This window comes from Lepidochelys kempii, chromosome 5 (genome assembly GCF_965140285.1).
Source record: "Lepidochelys kempii isolate rLepKem1 chromosome 5, rLepKem1.hap1, whole genome shotgun sequence".
In the NCBI taxonomy this organism is placed as follows: domain Eukaryota; kingdom Metazoa; phylum Chordata; order Testudines; family Cheloniidae; genus Lepidochelys; species Lepidochelys kempii.
Genome location: NC_136384.1, coordinates 122443724 through 122470993, shown reverse-complemented (window position 1 = coordinate 122470993; position 27270 = coordinate 122443724). Strand labels below are relative to the sequence as shown.

At 44.9% G+C, this 27270-nt stretch overlaps 1 long non-coding RNA gene across 3 annotated transcripts in view; it reads left to right on the top strand.

The window, feature by feature from the left end:
- Positions 1 to 2821: 2821 nt before the first annotated feature.
- LOC144930540 (uncharacterized) overlaps positions 2822 to 27270 on the top strand; it is an 89498-nt gene continuing 65049 nt past the window's right edge. For all 3 annotated transcript variants that reach the window (XR_013635752.1, XR_013635750.1, XR_013635751.1), the window contains exons 1-2: positions 2822 to 3020; positions 26513 to 26611. This is a non-coding gene — a long non-coding RNA (uncharacterized LOC144930540). The remainder of the gene's footprint in view (positions 3021 to 26512; positions 26612 to 27270) is intronic.

Here is a 27270-nt window from a genome sequence, read left to right as displayed (position 1 = left end):
AAGCTTGTCCATTCCTGTCCTCACAGTGCTGAAAGGCAGCTTACACCACCAGGCTGCTGAGGGCCACTGACATAACCCAGCCGCCTCTGGCTACAACACGGGCAGGAAGGGGTTAAGCCTTAAGGCTGCATTGTGTACTAGGGCCCAGGGGACCTGACTGCAGGGGCTTCAGTGTACCTGGCCAGAGAGGTGGCTCGGCAGGGGAGGGTGCCTAGGGGACGGACCAGCCCTGCGCCCCCTGGGGACAGGACCCAGGGCAGGGTGGGTGTGTCAAGAGGGTGCTAAGCCCCTGCCTGGGGAGCTGTTGTGGAGTTTGCAGGGTCAGGGTGGGAACAGGCTGGAAATCGCTTCCACCTATTACCAGACACGGGTATCTACAATCCAATGACAGCAGAGGCCAAAGATCATCCGCTTTAGGGAAGCGAACGGAATGATTCTTTTCACATGAGAGAGAATGGAGTGTGGCATGCATGCTTTGCTTTATGATGGTTTCCTTTAGTGACAGGCTACCGTTTGGATGTCCAGCCCAATAGCAAGGAAGATCCTGCATGCTTGTGAAAGAGTGTTGAACTCAATATAAATACATGCCTCGGCAGACATATAGCTGAGTTGGGTTGAAACCTGCATACATTGTAGAATCATAGGGTTAGAAGGAACCACAAGGGTTATCTAGTCTAACCCCCTGCCAAGATGCAGGATTTGTTGTATCTAAACCACCCAAGATGGGTGACTATGCAGCCTCCTTTTGAAAACTTCCATTGAAGGAGCTTCCACAATCTCCCTAGGCAGTCTGTTCCATTGTCCTACTGTTCTTACCATTATGAAGTTTTTCCCGAGTTTTAAGCTAAATCTGCTATGCTGTAGTTTGAACCCACTGCCTCTTGTTCTGCCCTCTGTGGCAAGATAGAACAACTTTTTTCCATCTTTTTATGGCAGCCTTTCAGTTATTTGAAGATTGATGTCATGTCCCCCCCTTAATCTCCTCTTTTCCAAACTAAACATACCCAGTTCCTTCAGCCTTTGCTCATATGACTGAATTCTAGGGTGACCAGACAGCAAGTGTGAAAAATCGGGACGGGGTGGGGGGTAATAGGAGCCTATATAAGAAAAAGACCCAAAAATCGGGACTGTCCCTATAAAATCGGGACAGCTGGTCACCCTACTGCATTCCAACCCTTTGATCATCTTTGCCGCTCGCCTCTGGATCCTTTCCAGCGTCACTACATCTTTCTATACATTGGTGACCAAAACTGGACACACTACTCCAGCTGAGGCCTAACCAGCTCTTAGTAGAGCGGTACTGTCATCTCCTGTGACTTTTATGCTATGCCTCTGTTAATGCAACCTAAAATTGCATTTGCTTTTTTGGCAACAGCATTGCATTGCTGACTCATGTGGATGCTGTGATCCACCACAATGCCCAGATACTTCTCAGTAGTGCTGCTTCCAAACCAGTGTTCACCCATTCCCAAGCCAAGCAGGAGAAAGAGAATGAAAAACACGACTTCTCTAAAAAGTCACAACCGGGAGCCAAAGCCTGCTCTGTTTCACTCATTTAAATCCATTGACTTCACAGAAGTTAGTCTGTCTTTACTCCTTTATGCAAGAGACAGCAAAAATCAGACCAGCCCTTTCACACCAATAAGGACTCAGTAGGCTGTAGTAAATGCTTCAAACCATTGCCTCATACAATAGTGAGAGTGCAGTAAGTGCTGTACAATAGGGTAATATTTTTTTTATAATGGGAGGGTCTTTAGTCAGCAAAGTCATAGTGTTTCAAAGCTGGTAGGTTATGTATTTGCTCAGTGTTCATAGGAATAACTTTCCAGAAATGACCCTGATGCCATAATATAAACTCTGTCCGTGATTTCCCAGAGACATTGTATGTGGCTCCTCAGTCAGATTAGAATCATATATTTAGAAGTCAGAGGGGACCAAATTTGGATTCTGGGTTTAAACTTTCCCCAAAGTTCAGGGGTGTTCAGATCTGGGTTTGATCTTACCTCTAATCAGTAATCACTATGATCGGGGTTATCACAAGACAAGAATAGACACAATGAAAACACGAGGGGGGCTGAAATGACATTACCTGCCTTTTCTACTGATGATAATGGGTGGAGAACTCAAGTCAGCAGAATCAAGGACAAAATTCTCAAGGCCATGATTGAGGAATGTACTTAAGTTCATGCTTAACCATGCACACTTAAAGAGAGGAAGAAAGGTCCAGTGGTTAGGGTGCTAGCCTGGTATTTGGGGGAGCTGGTTTCAATTCCCTACTCCATTTTGGGCAAGTCACTTAGATCCTCAAAGGTGTCGGGGTGCCTAACTCCCATTAATTTCAGGAGGAGTTAGGTGCCTAAATACCTTTGAGAATTGGGGTCTTAGTCTCTCCAAGCCTCAGTTCCCCCATCTATAAAATGGGAATAATAGCACTTCCCTCCCTCACAGGCTTGTCGTGAACATAGACATATTGGAGATTGTGAGGTTCTCAGAATCTATAGTAGTGGGAGTCAGGTAAGTACTTAAGATAGAGAAGCATGTGAATGGGTATTTAATGCTCAAACATAGACCTTAGAGAATGCAGTTTAGGTACTACTTGTGCATACAATCTGTGTATATAGCATGAGGGTATAACTCGGCATCTGGTTTTTAAGTGCGGCATTTCTTTCTTCTGACCTTGCATCACTGCAACGTGTGCCTGACAGACTGATGTAGGTACCCACACGAAAAAGCAAGGGTTGGGGATGTTAGAGTTTCCAAGAAAGAGCGTTATCCAGTTGCTTCCCTTTTTATTTGCAGGCTGTGCTGAGACGTCCTTAACTCTTCACACACTCCAGAGGGGAGGCAGAAATCAGGAAGGGAAAGGAGAGCGAGAGAGGAAAGAAAAGACTCACAGCTCCACCTTGCAAACGACAAAAAAGGATTGTGCTAAAATGACTGAAGAGCAACCCAGTGGGAGCCGGCACCGCAGCCCATCACACGCTTGCCAGTGAGGCGGAAAGCCCCACCCCCGCCATGGAGTGAGTATTGATGTTCTCTATTTGTGCGCTACTATCCCTTCTCCCAGAGCGTGTTTCCATGGTGACCAATTCATTGGAGTTATCTAGCAGTACCGGTAACTGTCTGGTTTGGTTTGGCTTTCACGGACATTCTGTGCATCCGTGGCAGGAGCTGGGGAGGATGGGAATGAAGTGATTTGATTTCTATATGATAATACACAGGCAGTTTTGTTCCTAGTGGAGCTTATTTTACAGCCTCATCCCTGCACAGAGCTGGTTTCCATGTCTCAGCACTGTATCATCAGCCTGGTAGTTCCCTGCTGGGTGGCTGCAAACAGCCATTTTTTCAGATTCATAACCACGTTAGCGCTGTTTGTCGCAGGAAGCCGACGACAAACTGGGATCACGTACAAGTACTTAAAAAATGTTAAGCGTGAGGAAAATAACTTTGTGGGAGGGCCAGGGGCTAAAATGCCTAACAAACTGAAGTATCTATGGGTGCAATTAGGATCTGCCCCACCCTGGTACCCAGAAGAGGGAGGAGGAATTGGTTGGTATGGGAAGAAGCAGTACGAAAATGGATAGAGTATTTTGGGAGCGCCGCTGCTGTAGAATGGAGTGGGGGGATCGGAACACAAATGTGAGCAGAACAGGAGTTAACAGGAGAGCAGAAGGCAGAATAATGTTTCTGAACTGGTTAGTTCTCTCTCTCTCTCTCACACACTTTTCAGCCCCAGGCTTTCCACTCGCAGTTTTTGCACACAGAGAGAGTATAGTCCACAGATTCCAGAACAGGGCCATGTGCCAGACGTAGTGGCCCATTGCACAGCCTTCCCCTAAACATGCCATGCCCCTGATTTCTAGTTATTGGGCAAAATAGAAAGGAAGGATGGTTGGGCGGTTAGGCCACTAGGTGGGAGCTTGGGATGTCTGAATTCAAGTCCCTGCTTGACCCCAGATGTCCTCTGTGACGTAGGACAAGTCACTTAGCCTTTCTGTGCTCCAGTTTGGCATTTCTCCAATGGGGATAAGAGCATTTCCTTGCCTCACATGGGGAAGAAATGCACTAAAGATTTGGAGGTGGTTAGATACTCCAGCCTTATAAATACCTCAGACCTTCTTCCTTCATTTGGCCCCTTTGGCAGTACGCTGCAGCCAGAAAGTCACCAGCCTCTTTCAGCCAGCTCTTCCCCAAGCAGCCCATGATCTTGGGGGTATGGAGGCAGTGTGCTATTGCCCCACCTCTACTCTTGGCTGGCATACTGGTTACCCTGGGAACCAGAGCCAGCTGACCAACATCAGAGCTGCCCTTTGAGGAATGAAAAGGCAATACTTTAACACACAGCATGTGATTAGACTGCGGCAATCACTGCCACAGGAAGTCATTGAGGCCAAGGACTTAGCAAAATTAAAAAAGGGGTTGGATATTTTATATGGCTAACAAAAAGGTCCAGAGTTACAGTAGCTAATGCTAACACACATTTTGGAAGGGATATTAAACCTCATGTTTCAGGGCTTAAGCCAATCTGTAACTATGGCTATGTCTACACTTGCAGTGTGGAGAGCACATACACAGCACATCTCCCTAGTTTAGCAGTGTAGGGTCCTGCTGCCTTCCCCCAGCCACAGCCTTTCAGTGCCTCATGTAACTAGTGCTACGCAGTGCAGTATGGACACAACCTGGCTTTCGCTGTCATGTGTAGCTACATGTGTAGACAAGGCCAGTTAGAGACCCGGACGAAACCTAATGTGAGGGGCAGATTATCACACATCTGCTTACTGCAGGATTCTTACATGCGCTCCTGAAGAATCTGTGGACCCAATGGACCTTGGGTCTGATCCAATATGTCAGTTCCTCTCTTCTTAGAGCACTCTAAACTATCTGTAGCCAATGTAGAACTGGCCTCAGGATCAGGGAGCTGTAACTGGCTCCTTTGTGCTCCCAACCTCCTCAGCTGGGCCCAGTGGGTACTGGGTACAGCTGAGAAGCGAGGCCAATATCTCTACATCTAATTAGATTGTCCTTTTGGCTGCAGTTAGATGGGAACAGGTGGTACTAGAGCTCTATTCGACATTGGTGAGGCCTCATCTGGAGTTCTGTGTCCAGTTTTGGGCCCCACGCTACAAGAAGGATGTGGATAAATTGGAGAGAGTCCAGCGAAGGGCAACAAAAATGATTAGGGGTCTAGAACACATGACTTATGAGGAGAGGCTGAGGGAGCTGGGATTGTTTAGCCTGCAGAAGAGAAGAATGAGGGGGGATTTGATAGCTGCTTTCAACTACCTGAAAGGGGGTTCCAAAGAGGATGGCTCTAGACTGTTCTCAATGGTAGCAGATGACAGAACGAGGAGTAATGGTCTCAAGTTGCAGTGGGGGAGGTTTAGATTGGATATTAGGAAAAACTTTTTCACTAAGAGGGTGGTGAAACACTGGAATGCGTTACCTAGGGAGGTGGTAGAATCTCCTTCCTTCGAGGTTTTTAAGGTCAGGCTTGACAAAGCCCTGGCTGGGATGATTTAACTGGGAATTGGTCCTGCTTCGAGCAGGGGGTTGGACTAGATGACCTTCTGGGGTCCCTTCCAACCCTGATATTCTATGATTCTATGATTCTTAGTGCCTTAAAATTGCTGCAAGAAGGTTAGTTCCTCTTCCCTTCAATTGCACTTGCTGTTTTTGTTCAGCCTCAGAGGAAGATCAGTGAGGCTCTTGCTTTGTTCAACAGTATAAATGGTTCTTACAGGCAGGCAAACAGCAATTGACACTAAGCTGCTCTCTATAATGAGGTGGCTTTTACAACACAACATCCCACAGACACTGCCCTGGGAGCAAACTAGGTGGCAGAATGCCCCATTAACTCAGCTTTGGTTAATGAACTAGAAGGGCTGGCAGGCTGTGGGGATTCAGTATTGTTACTGCAGCCAAGTTGGCCTGACACTTTGTTGGTTTCCAGTTTGCCATTTTCATTATGTGCAGGATGAAGACAGACCTTTGTTAGAGGCCTACAGTTTGCCAGTATGCTGGCTGAGGTGAGGCCTGAGAGAGAAATATAGTTCTATTGCTAACCCAGCTTGGTTTCAAACAGGTAACTCGTTATAACTGTAAAATTTAAATTCTGTCCAGAGTGAAATGTTGTTGTTTTTTTAAAATAGCCATAAACCCTAACCCATTCTTCCTTTTCTTTAGTCTTTCAATATGTCACTTTTGCATTAGGACAAATATCAATATTGTAGTGAAACAACACTGCACAGCAGAGTTTGCAGTTTGGCACTTGCAAGAATTTGCCACAATTCTAGCAAAATTCAGAATTGATACCTGTGTTACTGTAACTCCTTTGGGCTTCAGTTCATTGGGAAAGATTTGTCCCTATGCTGGTGCCAGTGGAAGAGGCCAGGGGAAGCTGTTTGTGCCTCCCCTAGCCAGGGGATGGTGCAACCCCTGGCACAAGCTAGGGTTTTCGGCAGGATTGCCCTAACTTGCATCCCTGTTGGTGTATCACATGTTGGCATTACAGGGCTGTAGAATAATCAAAACACAGGCCCCCATGGTAAAGCATTTTAGCCAGATTGTGCTATACTTGTCCAATCTTTAAAAACATCACTGGGCCAAATTCAGCTCTCTGGTGCACCCACGCAGCCCCCTGAGATGAGGGGACTGCAGTCGGTAAGCAAGTATCATGCTGTCTGTATACCCAATGATGTCAGTGGTATCGCTGAGAACAGAAACTGGACCATTGGTTATAGCCAGCAGTTTATTTCCTTAGCTAAGACTTGAACTAGGATACTTGTAGGCCACAGACAGCAGCTGAATCAAGTCACTGAAAGCAAAACTTTGCAAACTCCTTATATCAATATTACCCATACACGGACCACACTGCACACAGCTGTATACAGTAGGGTATACATATTCTTCCCCATATGTGTGCTGAATTTCAGAGACAATCAAAGGGTGAAGTTTTCTCGTGACACTGAACTGAAAAAGTGGAGCTTGGTTTTTAGAAAGAGAAAGAAAAAGCAGCAGCCATCCCAACAAACCACAGAGATCATAAAATAGCTGCATGGTGAGACTAGAACAGCCTCTTTTCCAGAATATCTGTTCCCGATCTGGAAGCCATTCTCAACCAATCAAAACAAAGGCCGTATTCTTCTAGGTTTATTGGAGTGACCCATTAACTCCATTAATTACATTGACAGGGCTCTGAATGCCACCTCTGGTTTGTCCAGCCAGGCAGACACCCGCACACCACCTGGGTGTTCTAAGTTTTTGGCTACAAGTGTTTGTAAAATGATTCTATTCAACCACTGATCAGAACCTTTAAAAATAGCTCACTTTACAGTTTTAAATATACCTACCCTCCATCTTGGCTATGGGGGCAAATCCTAACCCCCTCTCACCATGCCTGGATGGACAAGGTGGATGTTGATGATCCTCTGCCATCTCCCACCGCAGTTGTGCAGTAGCTACAGAGGCTGCTTCAGCTCAGTGACTTGAGTAGGCTTTTACCTGCCCCCACGCCTTTGTGTGTTATGAAATAGAGGATCTGGCAAGTAGCAGCTCCTTTGGCCCTGCCCAAGTCTTGCCCCCCACTCACCCCACAAAGCAAGGCTCCTTGTTATATAGTGGCTGTGTACTCTCATAAAACTGTGTACTCAGTCTTTCCTCCACAAGCAGAAAACTGCACTGGTTTTTGCTGCTAAGAGCCCCTGTGTGCCCACAAGGGGATGGGGCAGGATCTACCCCATATCTTAACTATAAATCTTCATCCATACTAAATTAAATGAAACAATATTTGTGCTCAGAGCATTTGGTCCTGAGCACCGGGGTCATTCTGATATAATAACTCCGTTCCCCGCAATGAAATAAATATCGGCGGAGGGGTCATTTGATGCATTAGCATCGGAGTTTTGCTATTGCTGTAGTTTCTTTAAAACACATACACTCTAGTTCATTGCAGTAACACAGCTCTCTAGAAGAGAGGATTTTCAGCTCCAAATCCCCATGTCTTATAAATTGTCTCACTCTCTTCAAAGTCATCATTGCAAAAATTTAGCAAACTGGAGAGAGATGGGCCCCAAAGGAAAAGCCTGGGTCTGAAGGCCTCCTGAGCTTTAGAGTCATGGGACAGATTGAAATCTCAACCATAAGCTGCATTTTGTAAACGACCCTTTTCATTATCAGGAGTCAAGCGAAACCCCCGGGATTTGGGAATGTTTGAAATCCAGATCCAAATATAGCTACTGGAAGCCATCTCTAAAAGCATCTCTTCTGAAGTTTTTCATAAAATAGGGGTGGTTTGATAAAATAAGACACTCCCAACTCCTCACCCAGAACTCCAGTCAAACCTCTTTGGAGGTTCAAAACATTTTAGCTAACTTGCATTTCCCCGTTATTCTTTTTTTCACATGCCTGTACCCTTCCTGGTCCCAGTCAGGGCTAGGAGCAGAAATCTGAAAACCCTACAATGAGGTCTCTTTTAGTGTTCCTAGCCCACGCATACACAGAATCTGCTTTTGCAAACAGATTAGAGGTATCCAAAATGTGATGGTTCTCCAAACCTATGACTCTCTGGTCATTTTGAGATCCACCTATTTCTTGTGAAAAGCTTATGAAACATCATTGACCAGAAAACATTTGAGGTCAAATTCTCAAGCCAGTCTTGAAAATCACACAAACAGATTTTGTATGGCCACCTGTTTCTGCATTTAAGCTCATAGCCACAGAAGGCAACTGCAGATAAAACAGGGTGAGAGGGCCTAGAGAGGTGAAGTGACATGCTTAAGGTCACACCACAAGTCAGAGGTCAAGCGGGAATTAGAACGCAGGTCTTTTGACTCCCTGTTCAATGCCCTACCAGTCAGCCAGTCTCTATCTTCATTATTGCCTCCTCTTTCTCTTTTATTTTTTTTTAATTGCCTTCCTATTTCATTGCTCCATTTCTGGTTGGCAAGGCAAGGATAGCAGGGCAAAACTGGCCTTTATCGGCCTTATCCAGAGGCTGCTCAATTAACAGGCTCCCATTAGCTTCAATGGGATTGAGATTAAAGTTTATCTCCCTCTATGTCAGCAAGTGGTAGCAGATGGCAAAAGAGCACGGTCAATAGGTCTAACACACCACCTCTGTCTTACCTTTTCTCCGGAAGCAGCAGATGTGAGATTGAAGCAATTATTTGACCATTTCTTAGCGCTTTCCCACCATCCAGCAGTGAGAAGTGTAGCAGAGGTTTTGAAAAAGGAATGCAGGGGTTTAAAAGTGGCTTGGGAAGAAAAAGGAAACAACCATTCCAGTGAATTAATGTATTATTTATTTTTCTGGTCTGTATCCCAGTAATGGAAAAATGGACAAAGCAGCCTGCAGAAGTTGTAAATCCTTCCTTGAGCATAAACACAAGGGAAGCAATGAGGAATAAATTAACCTCATAAATTAGGATTTCCCTGTTTTCACTCAGTCCTCCCTTCACTTGCTGACAAACCTCAGTGCTACATTAGATCAGACACTTCCTGCTTCTGACTTGCAGGAGACACAAATGGAATGAATTCCAAAGTAATCTTCTGACTTTTCTGTGAAATGACTCTTGGACTTCTGGCATATCAGTGGGAACTAAAAGGAAACAAATGACTATGCTAAAATGGGAGCAGGTGGCCTATATTGTAAGAGAGATGTTTGTGAATGATTTAGCCTGTTAACTACCGTTCCTCTTAAGGGGTGAAGCCCCTTAGTTGGCTTGCTTTACTAAGAGCTAGTTTGGGGTGTCGATTTGCACAGCTGTCTCCACATGGGAGCTCAATTTGTGTGATCTTAAAGAGGGTCAGAAATAGGGAGTAACTGGGCTTTTTGCATCTGAGATCAGGTGCAACCCCAAAATAATTTTTCATTTGAATGTGTCCACCTCGTGTGCAGTTCCCAGGATGAATCAAAATGGGAATTTTGTAGCTGCCTGCTTTGCCTCACTGCACCTCAGTCTTCCGGTTCCAGCTGTCCAAGTGTTTGCCTTGCATGGCCCTGAAACCATCTAGATTAATTCTGAAGGGCACCTTCCTTATCTGTATAGGCAGGGACTCTTGTTTTTGTTATTTCTATTGTAGTAGGGCCGACAGCTGCTCAGGTTCTCAGACCTAGAGCTGGTTGGAAAACAGATTTTCCACCCCGTGAAAAAAGTTATTCCCTTCCCCACAAAACACTACTTCGAAATCAGGCTGAAAAGCCAAAATTATGAGAGTGGGGAAGAGGTGTGAGAGAGAGAAACATTTGGATCAACCAAAATGTTTTTTGTTTTGATTAATTTGAAATTTTTGTTTAATCTAAACTCTTTTTATTTTTCTAAACATAACATAAAGTAACTTTTGAAAAGGAAAGTCGTTTTGAAATGAAAAATCTAAACTTTTCAATCAAAAAATATTGAAACGAGTCATTTTAACATTAAAAAATCCAGGTGTTTTTTCTAAATGAAATTTCATTGAAATCAACGCAATGTCATAAAAATATATATTTTTTACTGTAATAGAAATGGCATTTTTCTGACAGAAAACTACAATTTTCCAACCAGATCCACTTACACTCTCCATAGCAACCAGGACACACATCAAGTGCCTTTGGTGTATGCATTTCAGATTTTATTTTTGAGTTGGGGCTGGAAATAGGAAGAGTGGGTCGGGGAAGCAGTTTGGCATAAGTAACTAATTCTGTCTGAGGTGAGTGCTCACTTACTCTTCCATCAGGGAGGGGACCTATTTCACAGGCCTGCCCTTGGAGACTATGGAGTAGTGGATTCCCCCTTACTTGAGTTCTTGAAATCAGGATCTGATGTCTTTCTGAAAGATCCATCTGAAAGGCCCAATGCAGGAATCACTGGATGGAATCCTCTGGCCTGTGTTACGCAGGAAGTCACACTAGATGATCATAATGGTCCCTTCCAGCCTTTAAATTTATGCATCTATTGATGGACCCAGTGACACTTCAAAATTCTCTGAGGGCAAAAGGATTATTCAGCCATTGGCTCTTCCTGCTGAACACTGATAGAACATGAGGATTCATATCTGTCTTGTAATAGGCATTGCCTTCCAACCCCGTACTCCCATTCACTCCTTAGTGGTACCCTCACAGGTCATTTTTGTGTAACGGTGAGAAGCAACGTATTAAATGGTTGGCAAGCAGCCAAAGGCATGGTCATGAGCCTTGTACTTTGCAGTGTGTAGGGATGCGATCCAATTCTCATTAATAGTTTGTGGGCCTTCTCGTGGGGCTCTCTGTGTGTTTTTAGGAAGTAGCCAGAGCAGCGGTTTGTATATATAGCTAGGCCTTGCATGTTGTGTATATTGCTAAACATGGTAATTTGAACTCTGCTGTGTGATTTTTCTTGTAGGCTGTGACAGAAATAATTTCTGCAGTCCTGTGGCTGTAGTAGAAACTAAGAGTTTTCTTTTCGTCCATCAGTTTTGACTGGCAGAGTTGTTCTTAGTGCTGGTTAGCTGGATAATTTTTGGATAGAGACATCTTTTACTTCCTTGTGAAGAATTTTTGTAGTCTTTGCTAATAAATTCATCATTGGACTAGATGACCTTCTGGGGTCCCTTCCAACCCTGATATTCTATGATTCTATGATTCTATGTTTGGACCAGATCAGCTAGTTCCATGGGTGCAGGACTGTACCTAGGGTTGCCAAATTTATACTTGCACAAACCCTTGCTCTGCCCCCTCCCCTGCCTCTCCTCTGAGGACCTGCCACTTCTGAGGTCCCACCCCTGCTCACTTCATCCCCCCTCCCTCTGTTGCTCACTCTCCCCATCCTCACTCACTCATTTTCACCAGGCTGGTTGAGGGGGTTGGGGTGCAGGAAGGGGTGAGGGCTCCAGCTGGGGATGCAGGCTCTGGGGTGGGGCCAGGGATGAGGGGTTTGGAATGCAGGAGGGGGCTGCAGGCTGGGACAGGGAGTTGGGGAGTGAGGGCTCCAGCTGGGGGTGCAGACTTTGGGGTGGGGCTGGGGATGAGGGGTTTGGGATGTAGGAGGGACTGGGTGCTCTGGGCTTAGACCGATGGGATTCAGAGGGAAGGGGATCAGGGCTGGGGTAGGGGGTTGGGGGAGAGGGGGATAGCTCCAGCTGGGGGTGCAGGCTCTGGGGTGGGGCTGGGGATGAGGAGTCTGGGGTTCAGGAGGGTGCTCCGAGCTGGGATCAAGGGGTTCAGAGGACGGGGGGGTTCAGGGTTGGGCCACAGGAGGAGTGCAGGCTCCGGGCTGCACTTACCTCAAGCAGCTCCTGGAAGCAGTGGCATGTTCCCCCTCTGGCTGCTAGATGAAGGTGCGGCCAGGTGGCTCTGCTCGCTACCCCATCCGCAGATGCCACCCCTGCAGCTCCCATTGGCCATGGTTCCCAGCCAATGGGAGCTGCAGAACTGGTGCTTGTGGCGGGGGCAGCATGCAGAGCCCACCTGGCTGTCCCTACAGCTAGGAGCCAGAGGGGGAACATGCTGCTGCTTCCAAGCACTGCACAGAGCCAAGGCGGGCAGGGAGCCTGCCTTAGCCCTACTGCACCACTGACTGGACTTTTAACGGCCTGGTCAGCAAAGCTGACCGGAGTCGCCAGGGTCCCTTTTTGACCAGGCATTTCGGTTGAAAAACGGACACCTGGCAATCCTAACTGTACAAAGAGAGCACTAATGCTGTTTCCTCTGAATTTCAGCCAGAGTTGTCTATGAAGCTTCTGTAGATGTTGGGAGAACAACAGCCTATGACCTGCAAGATGGGCCATTATTCTTTGTGGCTGTGAAAGCTATCAGGCAGAGTAAGGGCTGCAAGAATTGGGATGATTATTGACAGAGATGACTATTAGCTCCTAGTGGGAGGGTAGGATGCCAGTTTCCCATAAGTAAGCAGTTAGGCCTTTTCCTCACAAGACCATTTCATGACACTGGATGTCTCTTTATTGCCCAGGCTCTAACTTCCCTCTTTGGATAAGTTGTTTAGAAGGCAGAAGTGAAGCAGCATGCATGTCTTATGGACAATTCTGATTCCTTTAATCCTCTTGTTCCCAGTCTGGGTTTAGGCCTGAGTGTGGCATGGGGGCTGTGTTTATTCCTAGTCAAATTCCACCTGGCAACAGACAAGGGCCAACAGTCAGCACTGATTCTGGATAGTGTTTTTGGTCAGCAGCCTTTGATATCAATATCCATAAGGCTTCTCTGCAGACTCTGGCAGATTCTGTTCAGAGGCTTTGTTTTTCCCATGTCTCTGAAAGTAAGGTCAAACAAATATGTACTGAAATCTTTGGGAATACTTCAATGTTGTCTCTTAAGACAGGGGATTGTCTCCTGGTTGTGGTTCATGATGCATGGCAGTTTCCATATAAAATACATCTGTGTTAGACGGTGTGATTCTTGGTGGTGGTCCAATTCTGGGTTTAATTCTACTATGATTTATACCCTGTGCCAGGCTAAATAAAGTAAATGCCCATTGAAAGAATCTGCCCTCTACCTGTAGTTTCCTCTCAAAATCATGGCATATTTTCAGATCATGTGCAGAAGAGTCAACCTCTAGCTTGTTTCTGAAGCCAATTTTGCAAGTGTCTAATACAGTAGGCCCAGACTTTTCCTACCATGTAAAATTCCCATGGACTTCAGCAGTGTAGAAGAACGAGCACAGAGTTGGGACTCCTACCGAGTTGTGTGAACAACTGCTTTTTTCAGTTCACGAACAATTAAAAAAAATAAAAACAATCACCTTTAAAAAATATATTCAGCAAATCAAAAAGTAGAAAAAAAAATTATCTTGGGTCAAGCTAACATGTAGTTTTGATTTCAAGCTCTTAAAATATTTTTTGAATTATTTTTATAAAATTGGAGGGAATTTCTAAACAAAAAGTTGTTTTGAATCAAAAAATCAAAATGTTTCATTTTGAAAATGTCAAAAAAATATTTAGCCTTTTTTGGAATTTGTTTATTTTTTTCAATTAGAACAATTTGGCAAACTGGACACAAAGTCATGAAATATTTAGGTATTGCTGAATTTGTATTTTTTCCTAAAAGAGTTTTGGCCAAAAAATTTCACCCACCTCTAGAATGTGAGAGTTCTATCTGAGCTCTGTTCTTTTCTCACTGGGTGGCCTAGGACAAGTTACTTTACCTTGCTGCTCCTTGCAGGAGTGTTAGGAAGATTTCTGCAGGGTGTTTTCAATGCAAATGCTAAATATTTGAAGCAGGATCAGGCTAAATATGCATTAAATTGGGTTTTCTGGGGTTCTTTGTTTCTGAAACATTGGTTTAGTTGTGGGTTTTAAGGTGAGGATGTTTCTTCCACTGTGGTTCTAAGATGTATTCCACTTTGGGGGGTTTTTAAGGCAAAAATCTGTCTGAAGAAATTAATAGCTTTGTGAGGCTTTTCCTTTAATGAATCCAATATTTTCTGTGCAAAGAGATGGGTTTGGAATAATTCCCTTTTGCAGATTAGTGGTGCCTTTCAGCAGCCTCTTAAGTTTAAAATAGATTTGAAGCTGGGAGGAAAGTATTTCTCTTAGTTTGTCAAACAATATGAATTCATAATTAATTGCCGATCACCAGTACAATTCCAATCCAGTCTTACCACATCAGTGTTTTTTCATTTATTTTAAACGCTGGGTTATTCCATGCAGTCACATACATTTATCAAAACAATGGTTATTTTGTGGTGATTTGAAAGCCTTTCAAAATGTCTCTTGTTTGGTTGGGAATTCTGGTAGAGTGGCTGATCGCAGTAATGTGGAGCTTGCTGCATGATATAAAAGAAAAAGTCGAGATACACATACTTTTTATATTACCAGCTATCCTGGGTTTCTGGTTCTGGCAGGAATCCCTGAATTAACTACTGTTCAAGAAATGAGACTGTTTCTGTTCTTTCTTTTTGTTTTCTATTTGAGTAAATTTAGTGCTATTGATTTGGGGGCTGAGGATTCCTGTATTTATTCACATAACAGGTGGTATGTCACAAGACTTGGTCGGGAAAAATGTTCCATGAAATATTTTAACTTTTCATCATAAAAGCAAAAACTGAAAAGTGTTTATCTTAAATTTTTTTAAAAAAACACCTGTTTTCCAGTGAAAAATCTTTGTGGCTTTGGTTTTTCACTGAAAAATCAAAATTTTCTATGGAAAGCAGACACTTTCAGCAGAAAATATTCATTTTTGTTGAAATTTCCATGTAAATTTTATATTTTCTTCAAAGAACCAAACAAGTTTTGTCCAAAATCAAATAATGTTCAGGTTTTGGTCAAAAAGTTTTCAGGATTTTGTGTTTTTCAGTGAAAAATGAAAATTTTGCACAGAAAGCAAACACTTCTCCCAGAAATTTTCATTTAATTGAAAATCAATTTTTCATCAAAAAACAGTTACAATGGAAATTTTTCAACCAGCCAGTAGAGACTGCCCTGCAACCTGAAGCAAATACTCACCAACAACCACATACTACACAACAGAACCACTAGCCGAGGAACCTATCCTTGCAACAAAGCCCGTTGCCAACTGTGCCCACATTTATTCAGGGGACACCATCACAGGGCCTAATAACATCAGCCACACTATCAGAGGCTCGTTCACCTGCACATCCACCAATGTGATATATGCCATCATGTGCCAGCAATGCCCCTCTGCCATTTACATTGGTCAAACTGGACAGTCTCTACGTAAAAGAATAAATGGACACAAATCAGATGTCAAGAATTATAACATTCATAAACCAGTCGGAGAACACTTCAATCTCTCTGGTCACGCAATCACCAACATGAGGGTCACTATCTTACAGCAAAAAAACTTCAAATCCAGACATCCAGCGAGAAACTGCTGAATTGGAATTCATTTGCAAATTGGATACTATTAATTTAGGCTTAGAGACTGGGAGTGGCTAAGTCATTATGCAAGGTAACCTATTTCCCCTTCCTTTTTCCTACCCCCCCTCCCCAGACTTTCTGGTTAAACTTGGATTTAAACTTGGAGAGTGGTCAGTTTGGATGAGCTATTGCCAGCAGGAGAGTGAGTTTGTGTGTGTGTGTTCCCGGGGGGGTGAGAGAGCCTGGATTTGTGCTGGAAATGACCCACCTTGATTACCATGCACGTTGTAGGGAGAGTGGTCACTTTTGATAAGCTATTACCAGCAGGAGAGTGAGTTTGTGTGTGTGGTTTTTGGAGGGGGGTGAGGGAGTGAGAGAACCTGGATTTGTGCTGGAAATGACCCACCTTGATTATCATACACATTGTGAAGAGAGTGGTCACTTTGGATGGGCTATTTCCAGCAGGAGAGTGAATTTGTGTGGGGGGGTGCGCGGAGGGTGAGAACCTGGATTTGTGCTGGAAATGGCCCAACTTGATGATCACTTTAGATAAGCTATTACCAGCAGGACAGTGGGGTGGGAGGGGGTATTGTTTCATGGTCTCTGTGTGTATATAATGTCTTCTGCAGTTTCCACAGTATGCATCCAATGAAGTGAGCTGTAGCTCACGAAAGCTCATGCTCAAATAAATTGGTTAGTCTCTAAGGTGCCACAAGTCCTCCTTTTCTTTTTGCAAAGACAGACTAACACGGCTGTTACTCTGAAACTAGTTAATACTATGATTTTTTTATTTTATTTTTTTTAATTTATTTTTTGGTGATATGGACATCTGTCTCCTTGTAATTGGGCTTCAACCAGCACAAATGCCAGCAATAGCCATCCGTTATGAATGACTTCTGGTAACTACAAATCTGGACTAGATTTGACCCAATGTCCTAGAGTAGAGGTCTGTAGGGTGAATGTATGGGTGCATGGAAGTGTAGAGAGAGCTGATGGAAAAATGAAGAATTCTAGTTAAGAAAAATGTCAAAAATTCAAAGTTTTTGTTTTGAAGCATTCAAAATGGATCAGTTTTTCACTTTTAAAAAATATTTGAAATAAACTCCAAGGAAATTTGCCAAATATTTTATAGAAAACTTACTGAAAACATTAGCAAAAATATTCATTTAGCAAATACTGGCTTTCCAGTAAACACAATTTTGATATTGTTAATGATTTTCTTTCAATACATTAAAAATTGTGCCTTTAATTTTTTTAATGAAAATCTTTGGCAGCGTTTGATAATATTTTGCAGCAAGAATTGCTTCTGAAAAGGCCATTTTTAAATAAAGGAACTTCCATTCAGATTTTTTTTGTTCAGGAGCAGTAGTTATACAATGGGGACTTATCAGTTGGAAGTGACAGAAAAGGAGAGAGACCTGGGTGTACCGGTTGATCACAGTATGACTCTGAGCTGCCAATGTGATGTGGCCAGGAAAAAGTCTAATACAGTCCTAGGATGCATCAGACGAGGTATTTCCAGTAGAGACAGGGAAGTGTTAATACCATCTACAAGGTACTGCTGAGACCTCATCTGCACTACTGTGTGCAATTCTGGTATCTCATGTTTAAGGAAGATGAATTCAAAGTAGATCAGGTGCAGAGAAGGGCTTCTTGGATAATCAGAGGAATGGAAAACCTACCGTATGAGAGAAGACTCAGAGCTTGGTTGGTTTAGCCTAACCAAAAGAAGGCTGAGGGGAGATGTGATTGCTCTCTATAAATACATCATAGAGATAAATACCAGGGAGGGAGAGGAGTTATTTAAGTAAAGCACAAATGTGGGCACAAGAACAAAGGGATATAAACAGAGCATCAACAAGTTTGGGCTTGAAATTAGATAAAGGTTTCTAACCATCAAGAGTGAAGTTCTGGAATAGCCTTCCAAGTGGGCACAGCGGGGGCAAAAAACCTAACTGGCTTCAAGACTGAGCTCAATAAGTTTATGGAGGGGATGGTACAATGAAACTGCCAACAACGGCATGGAGCCGATCTGCAACTGCAGCAGCAAATATATCCAACGGCCAGCGATGGGACACTATATGGGGAGGGCTCTGAGTTACTACACAATTCCTTCCCAGGTTATGACTGGTGGGTCTTGCCCACATGCTTAGGGTCCATATTTGATCACCATATTTGGGGTCAGGAAGGAATTTTCCCTGGTCAGATTGGCAGAGACACTGAGGATTTTTCGCCTTCCTCTGCAGCATGGGGCAAAGGTCACTTGCGGTTTTAAACGAGTGTAAATGGTGGATTATCTCTAACTTGAAGTCGTTACATCATAATTTGAGGACTTCAGTAACTCAGTCAGAGCATAGGGGTCTATTACAGGAGTGGGTGGGTGAGGTTCTGTGGCCTGCAATGTGGAATAGGTCAGACTACATGATCCTGATGGTCCCCTCTGACCTTGAGCCTGTGATTCTGAGTATAAATAGACTATTTGAAAAGTCTTTCAAATAATTGCACTGTTGTTGATGTTCACAATGAAAGCAGAAATTTCTTATCCATATCTACTTTGAAGAGGATTGTAAGACCCAGTTCTGCAACTGGTTCCACAAAAGACATCAAGCCCTGAGAGACTTCAATGCTGCCTATGTGGTTCCAGTAGCAGGATCGGGGCCTTAGGAGCTGCTGGAGGTATCCGTTAGCTGACAAGCAAGGCAAAAATGTAAAATAAGATAAAAGAAAACAGAGCTGATGGAAGAACCGTGTGGTTGTTAAGAGTAGGTATTTCATTTTCAGATGCACATGTGCTTAGATGCTTAGCTTCTGTTAAGGAGATTAGGCCCTAATCTGTTAAAGGGGAAGATTAGGCCTCTATTTTACAAGATGCTCTTCACATGTGGCACCCCCCTGACATTTTTTACATCCTGAGAGTGAGTTGGAGTGGACATTTCCAAATTTTAGTAATTATTACGTATTGGTGCAATACAATGGAAAGGTGGAAGAGGATTCTTTAAAGAGTATCTATGCTGCCAACAACCTTTAAAGGGACTCTGCCGTGTTGAAATCTAGGCCTCACTCTTGCACATGCTTAACCATGTGGTCAACTTCAAGAAAATGCATTGTCCTATTGAAGTCAATGGAATTATTTAAGGTTAAGCCTATGTGTAAATATTTTGGGGACTGGAACTTTAAACCATTCAGATTAAAGGCCTTTCGACCAACCTACATGAGGGATTGCCTCTCTCCCCTGGCCACATTGACAAGATCTGCGGTGAATGCAGGAAATTGAGCTGGATCCCCTATAAAATAGTTAGATGTGGCAGGGTACTCTGTGAGGACCCCAGGACTCCAGAACTTGCCCCCCTCCTTGATCTGGTATGCATTGAATTGGTGGCCCTCCCAGGCACACTGCAAAAGACACACCTGTCTGAGAGGAGCTTTGGAAAGGGCTGAGGGTCTGATTGCAAGAACGATGAAAGGACAGAAAAGAGGTTTTTGTAGGTGACTGGTTGGCTCAGTTCACGTTGGAATGATCATTGTAGTGCTGCTTAGATTTTTGTTGTATTGTTTGATTACATAGCACCTTAGCTAAGGCATATTCTTATTTAAATCTAAACAAATAAATGAATGAATACATTCTCAAAAGGCGATTACACTTTGTTCTCGTTTTTTGGAGGTTTTGCAGCCATGTGCTCCTGTTTTTCAAATGTTTTTCTATCCCATGTTTTTGTTTAAAAGGCCCACACATACAACAGGGGAAATGGACCATGAAGCGGGGAGGTAGGGAAAAGTGCTGTCAGACAATGAAAAAGAGAGGGAAATAATTCTCCTCTACTATAAAGGAAAGCGATTACTCTTACGTGTTCCTGGTTGTAAGTTGGTGGGGCCCCTCTAAAGCTGTATTTCAGCATCTCCTGTGAGTGAATTTCTGTCGAAGGTACTGGTATAGCCCTCCTCACTGAACACCTGAGTGCCTCGCAATCTTTAAGGTATTTATTCTCACAACGCTGCTGGGATGCAGGGAACTGCTATTGTCCCCGTTGTACACAGGGGGAGCCGAGGCACAGAGAGACACAGTGACTTTCCCAAGATCACACAGGAAGCCTGTGCCAAAGCAGGTAACTGAACCCAGATCTTTCAAGTTCTAGACTAGTGTTTAAGTCCTAGACTGAAGACGCTCCATGGTCTGATTCCTAGGGAGAGATCTGTTCTACACAGAAACTGCACCAAATGAAAGAATTCCATTTCTAACTGATTTAGTTAAATGGGCTGGATTGCTAGCATAGATACTTCCAAATCATGTACGAATGGCTAGCTAGCGTTGCTGTAGCTTAAGTAATTCAATTTAATAACCAATATAGTTACATCAATGCAGTTTGTCTGTGTAGATTTTGTACCCCCATGCACATCCCATCCCTTTCATTGCCTTAGAGGGGTGACTGATTTTGCTCGTATGCTTTGGAGATATTGAAGAAGCCATGAGTTCAGCGGCCAGACTCCATTAGAGAAATGCATCATGTAGCAGTGGAGATCACTGTTTGGAGTAGTTTCACTTTAAGAACACAGCTAGAATTCTTAAGTGGCATGAATCTATGTCGCATGGTGTGGCTTGTCTTGAACATTAATGCATGTGATCACGAGCGGTGGGTGAACCCCCGCTTTGGGGAGGTTAGCCTACTGTCCCCACCCCTTCCATACAAGGCACTGCCCCCCCGCACACTGGAGCCCCAAACCTCCACCCCCGTAAAAGGAAAAGCCCTGAGGAGGCCCCCCTGACCGGAGGAACCCCGGCCCGCCCACCCTAGCCAGCCTCCCTGGCCCACTGCCCCCCCCCCAGCACCAGACAGAGACACTGCCCTTCTTCCCCCACCCCCCTGCAAGCCGGGCTGGGCCAAGCCGCCGTCCCCACCAAGCACTGGATCGGCCCCAGCGTTGCCAGAGTCGGGCCGGCCCAGCCCCAGGCCGAGCCAGCAGCCTCCCCGAGCACCAGGCCAAGCCACCGCCCTTCCCTCCCCCTCGCCCCCCACTGGCAGCCTCCCTGAGCGCCAGGTCCCCCCACCGAGCCACCGGCCCAAGCAGTGCCCAGCCAAGCCACCTCACTCTGCCGGCTGCTGGCTCTCCGTGTTGCTCCTCACTCCCCCGTCCTGAGGAGGAGGGATGCGGGGAGCAGCGGGGACCTTGGAGGTGGGGGTGGAGTGGAGTGGAGGAGGCAGTGGGGGTCTTGGGGAAGGTGGGAAGCCACTGCGGCTCAGATGTCCAGCGGCGGGTTGGCAGCAGCACCAGGGAAGGCTTTGTGATTTTTGTGACACCCCCCCCCAAGCTCTTAGGCTATGTCTATTGCACTTTCGTCGTTAAAACTTTTGTCACTTCGGGGTGTGAAACAAACACTCCCCCTGAACAACAAAAGTATAACAACGAAAAGTGCCAATGTGGGCAGTGCTTCGTCAGGGGGAGATGCTCTCCTAGTGATGAAGCTACTGCTCCTCGTTGGGGGTGGTTTTATTTTGTCCTCGGGAGAGCTCTCTCTGGTGATGAAGAGCGGCTACATTGCGTCCCTTACAACACCGCAGCTATAGAGCAAAGTCGCACCATTGTAAGATGCACAGTGTAGATATAGCTTCAGTGTATGCCTCCAAAGGGTACTCAAGAAAATTAATCCAATTAATTGAAGGTGTGAATTTAAAGTGGATTAGTTCAATTGCATTAATCCCCATTGTGGATGCTCTTATTCAGAATTAAAGTTGCCTTAATCAATTAACTACGGGTATGTCTACACTACGAAATTAGGTCAAATTTATAGAAGTTGGTTTTTTAGAAATTGGTTTTTTATAGTCGATTGTGTGTGTCCCCACACAAAATGCTCTAAGTGATGAGGACATGGACACAGACTTCTCTCAAAGCTTGGGCCCTGGCAATGCCCGCATCATGGTGCTAATGGGGCAGGTTCATGCTGTGGAACGCCGATTCTGGGCTCAGGAAACAAGCACAGACTGGTGGGACCACATAGTGTTGCAGTCTGGGACGATTCCCAGTGGCTGCGAAATTTTCGCATGCGTAAGGGCACTTTCATGGAACTTTGTGACTTGCTTTCCCCTACCCTGAGGTGCAAGAATACCAAGATGAGAGCAGCCTTCACAGTTGAGAAGCGAGTGGCAATAGCCATGTGGAAGCTTGCAACGCCAGACAGCTACCGGTCAGTCGGGAATCAATTTGGAGTGGGCAAATCTACTGTGGGGGCTGCTGTGAAGCAAGTAGCCAACACGATCAAAGATCTGCTGATATCAAGGGTAGTGACCCTGGGAAATGTGCAGGTCATAGTGGATGGCTTTGCTGCAATGGGATTCCCTAACTGTGGTGGGGCCATAGACTGAACCCATATCTCTATCTTGGCACCGGAGCACCAAGCCGGTGAGTATATAAACCGCAAGGGGTACTTTTCAATACTGCTGCAAGCACTGGTGGATCACAAGGGACGTTTCACCAACATCAACGTGGGATGGCCGGGAAAGGTACATGACGCTCGCATCTTCAGGAACTCTGGTCTGTTTCAAAAGCTGCAGGAAGGGACTTTATTCCCAGACCAGAAAATAACTGTTGGGGATGTTGAAATGCCTATATGTATCCTTGGGGACCCAGCCTACCCCTTAATGCCATGGCTCATGAAGCCGTACACAGGCAGCCTGGACAATAGTCAGGAGCTGATCAACTACAGGCTGAGCAAGTGCAGAATGGTGGTAGAATGTGCATTTGGACGTTTAAAGGCGCGCTGGCGCAGTTTACTGACTCGCTTAGACCTCAGCGAAACCAATATTCCCACTGTTATTACTGCTTGCTGTGCGCTCCACAATATCTGTGAGAGTAAGCGGGAGATGTTTATGGCGGATGGGAGGTTGAGGCAAATCGCCTGACCGCTGGTTATGCACATCCAGAAACCGGGGTGGTTAAAAGAGCACAGGAGGGCGCGGTACGCATCAGAGAAGCTTTGAAAACCAGTTTCATGACTGACCAGGCTACGGTGTGAAACTTCTGTTTGTTTCTCCTTGATGAATCCCTACCCCGCCCTTGGTTCACTCTACTTCCCTGTAAACTAAACACCTTCCCCTCCCCCCTTCGATCACCGCTTGCAGAGGCAATAAAGTCATTGTTGTTTCACATTCATGCATTCTTTATTAAGTCGTCACACAAATAGTGGGATAACTGCCAAGGTAGCACCGGGAAGGGTGGTGGAGGAGGGAAGCACCAGGTGGGGTGGTGGAGGAGGGAAGGACAAGGCCACACAGCACTTTAAAAGTTTAAACCTTTAAAACTTAGTGAATGCCAGCCTTCTGTTGCTTGGGCAATCTTCTGGGGTGCAGTGGCTGGAGGCCCCCACACCGCGTTCTTGGGCGTCTGGGTGAGGAGGCTATGGAACTTGGGGAGGAGGGTGGTTGGTTACACAGGGGCTGTAGCGGCGGTCTGTGCTCCAGCTGTCTTTCCTGCAACTCAGCTATACGCTGGAGTGTAATAGTTTGATTCTGCAGCAGCCTCAGCCTTGAATCCTGCCTCCTCTCATCATGCTGCCGCCACCTGTCAGCTTCAGCCCTCTCTTCAGCCCACCACTTACTCTCCTCAGCCCGCCACCTCTCCTCCCGGTCATTTTGTGCTTTCCTGCACTCTGACATTGTCTGCCTCCACGCATTCATCTGTGCTCTGTCAGTGTGGGAGGACAGCATGAGGTCCGAGAACATTTCATCACAAGTGCATTTTTTTCGCCTTCTGATCTTCGCTAGCCTCCGGGAAGGAAGATCCTGTGATCCTTGAAACACATGCAGCTGGTGGAGGTAAAAAAGGGACAGAGGTATTTAAAAAGACACATTTTATAGAACAATGGGTACACTCTTTCACTCTAAACCTTGCTGTTAACATTACATACATAGCACATGTGCTTTCGTTACAAGGTCGCATTTTGCCTCCCCCCACTGTGTAGCTAACCCCTCCCTCCTCCCCATGGCTAACAGCGGGGAACGTTTCTGTTCAGCCACAGGCAAACAGCCCAGCAGGAACGGGCACCTCTGAATGTCCCCTTAAGAAAAGCACCCTATTTCAACCAGGTGACCATGAATGATATCACTCTCCTGAGGATAACACAGAGATAAAGAACGGATGTTTGAATGCCAGCAAACATACACTGCAATGCTTTGTTCTGCAATGATTCCTGAGTACGTGCTACTGGTCTGGCGTGGTAAAATGTCCTACCATGGTGGACGAAATAAGGCTGCCCCTCTCCCACCAAAACCTTTTGCAAAGGCTTTGGGAGTACATTCAGGAGAGCTTTATGGAGATGTCCCTGGAGGATTTCCGCTCCATCCCCAGACATGTTAACAGTCTCTTCCAGTAACTGTACTGGCCGTGAATGCCAGGGAACATTAATCATTAAACACAGTTGCTTTTAAACCATGTATACTATTTAAAAAGGTACACTCACCAGAGGTCCCTTCTCTGCCTGGCGGGTCTGGGAGGCAGCCTTGGGTGAGTCTGGGGGGTACTGGCTCCAGGTCCAGGGTGAGAAACAGTTCCTGGCTGTCAGGAAAACCGGTTTCTCCGCTTGCTTGCTTGCTGTGAGCTATCTACAACCTCATCATCATCATCATCCTTCCTCGTTCCCCAAGCTTGCTTCCATGTTGCCTTCCACTCCATTGAAGGAGTCAAAGCACACGGTTGGGGTAGTGGTGGCTGAACCCCCTAAAATGGCATGCAGCTCATCATAGAAGCGGCATGTTTAGGGCTCTGACCCGGAGCGGCCGTTCGCTTCTCTGGTTTTCTGGTAGGCTTGCCTTAGCTCCTTAAGTTTCATGCGGCACTGCTTCAGGTCCCAGTTTTGGCCTCTGTCCTTCATGTCCTGGGAGATTTTGACAAAAATTTTGGCATTTCGAAAACTGGAACGGAGTTCTGATAGCACAGATTTCTCTCCCAATACAGCGATCAGATCCTGTACCTCCCGTTCAGTCCATGCTGGAGCTCTTTTGCGATTCTGGGACTCCATCATGGTCACCTCTGCTGATGAGCTCTGCACTCACCTGCAGCTTGCCACGCTGACCAAACAGGAAATGAAATTCAAAAGTTCGCGGGCCTTTTCCTGTCTACCTGGCCAGTGCATCTGACTTGAGAGTGCTATCCAGAGCGGTCACAATGGAGCACTCTGGGATAGCTCCCGGAGGCCAATACCATCTAATTGCATCCACACTACCCCAAATTCGACCTGGCAAGGCCGATTTCAGCGCTAATCCCCTTGTTGGGGATGGAGTAAGGAAATCGATTTTAAGAGCCCTTTAAGTCGAAAAAAAGGGCTTCGACATGTGGACGGATGCAGGGTTAAATCGAGGTAACACTGCTAAATTCGACCTAAACTCCCAGTGTAGACCAGGGCTAACTCACTATTTTAGTTCATTTGGATTAATTTTCTCACTCAGGTCCCCATGTAGACAAACTCTCTGCCCGATTTAGGGTTGTTCTCCCATATAAACTTTTCTGCAGCATGCCGTTCTGGAGTTGGCCCTTTAAATTAGGCCCACTAACACAGCAGCAGCCCTAAAGCAGCCATTTTGCATCTGGTTGCTGCTTGCTGCATTTCTTCTCTCTTCCAGCTGGTAAGTACACTTAACTCCTGTAACATTTTCTCTTTCTTATTCCTGACTGACTGTCACTTTCTGACAAAGCTTCATCCCATAGATGTTGATAAATGCAAAGAAGATCACCAGGAATAGGGTAAGAACATAAGAACAGCCATACTGGGTCAGACCAAAGGTCCATCTAGCCCAGTATCCTGTCTTCTGACAGTCAGTAATGCCAGGTACCCCAGAGGGAATGAACAGAACAGGTAATCATCAAGTGATCCATCCCATTTGCCCATTTCCATTTTGTTGCCCAGTCACCCAGCTTAAGATCCCAGTACAAATGTGCTGTGTTCCTCTAAAACAATGATTGATAGGATTTAAAGGTGACCTACAAAGGAAACAAAAAGTTGGGATTATGCCCAGATCAAAACCTTTTTGCTTGATTTTTTTGTTAGAAAATCAGGCGTAATCTGCTATAGAAATTTCTACCACAAGTGGCGGGCTAATGAAAATGGGATCGCCCAAGAGAGTAAAAGCTCATCAGTTTAGAGAAGAGAGGTTTTTAGGAAGACTGTACAACTCTTTGTTTTGTGTTTGCTTTTGTTAACGTCTGTTTACTTCCAATGTCCAAAGAAGATATGGGAGAAAGGAAATCTTTGTTTAATATTTAAACTTCTACCCTTTCGGTTAAGCTGTGAGATCTCATGCTAACCATGTCTGAGACTCCAAAAAGGCTTCTATCAAAACCAAGGAATATCCGAGTTGATATTCCTGATCATTAGAAGGTTTTAAAAAAAAAAACAGGAGGAAACCAAATCTTTTAAAAGCAAAACACAAACCTTTCAGGTCTATAAAGAATTAAAAAATGGCTCAAATACATCTTTAAAACAAATTCTTTGAAGGTCACTTTTTTAAAATTAAAAAACAAGTTTCAAGTAGTATAAGAGTTGTTACCCTGAATTAATGTGTCTGTTCAGTTTGTTGGAATGGGTATGTAGTCATGGTTGATTTATTATCATGAATAATTTCTGTTTCTCCGTATGCTGCAGAGATATTCTTGTAAGTATGTGAATACTTTATAACCTCTTGTGAGCGGAGAAGAGCTGTGGAAAATCAGTGTTGTTTTACTTTATTCATCTGACAAACAGGTCCTTTAAACGACAGTAGGAATCACCGGTTTGGCAGACTGCAAAGACAAGAAGAGGAATACCAGAGTTCGTTTTGAAACACAGATTTTAGATACATAGGTAACTGACTGTATATGATTTTTTATCTTGCTAGATGTTTAATGGAGTAATGTCCCATTGCATGGAAATCAGAAATGGAAAACTCTACTGGGTTTGAGATGCAGGGTTAAGGACTCAGAAATATTCTTGAGTGCTTTGCTCAGTCTACCTTGAAATTAATCAAGCAGTGGGACATCAGCCCCTGACCTCCAGAGACTGAAGGCATATTGGTGGATGAGTATTTACTGATGTAACTCCCATTCATTAGCAGCAATAACCACACTGTATATAAATCTTACCCACTCAGTGAGGTGAGAGTGATATCCATTGATACATAAGAATGGCCATACTGGGTCAGACCAATGGTCCATCTAACCCAGTATCCTGTCTTCTGACACTGGCCACTGCCAGGTGCTTCAGAGGGAATGAACAAAACAGGGCACTTATCCAGTGATCCATCCCCTGTCGGTCAATCCCAGCACTGACAGTCAGAGGCTGTCAGAGGCCAGATCATGGGGTCACATCCCTAACCATCTTGGCTAATAGCCATTGATGGACCTATCCTCCATGAATTTATCTAGTTCTTTTTTTAATCAGTTATAGTTTTGGCCTTCACAACATCCCCTGGCAACAAGTTCTAAGTTGACTGTGTACTGTATGAAGTAGTTCTTTCTTTTGTT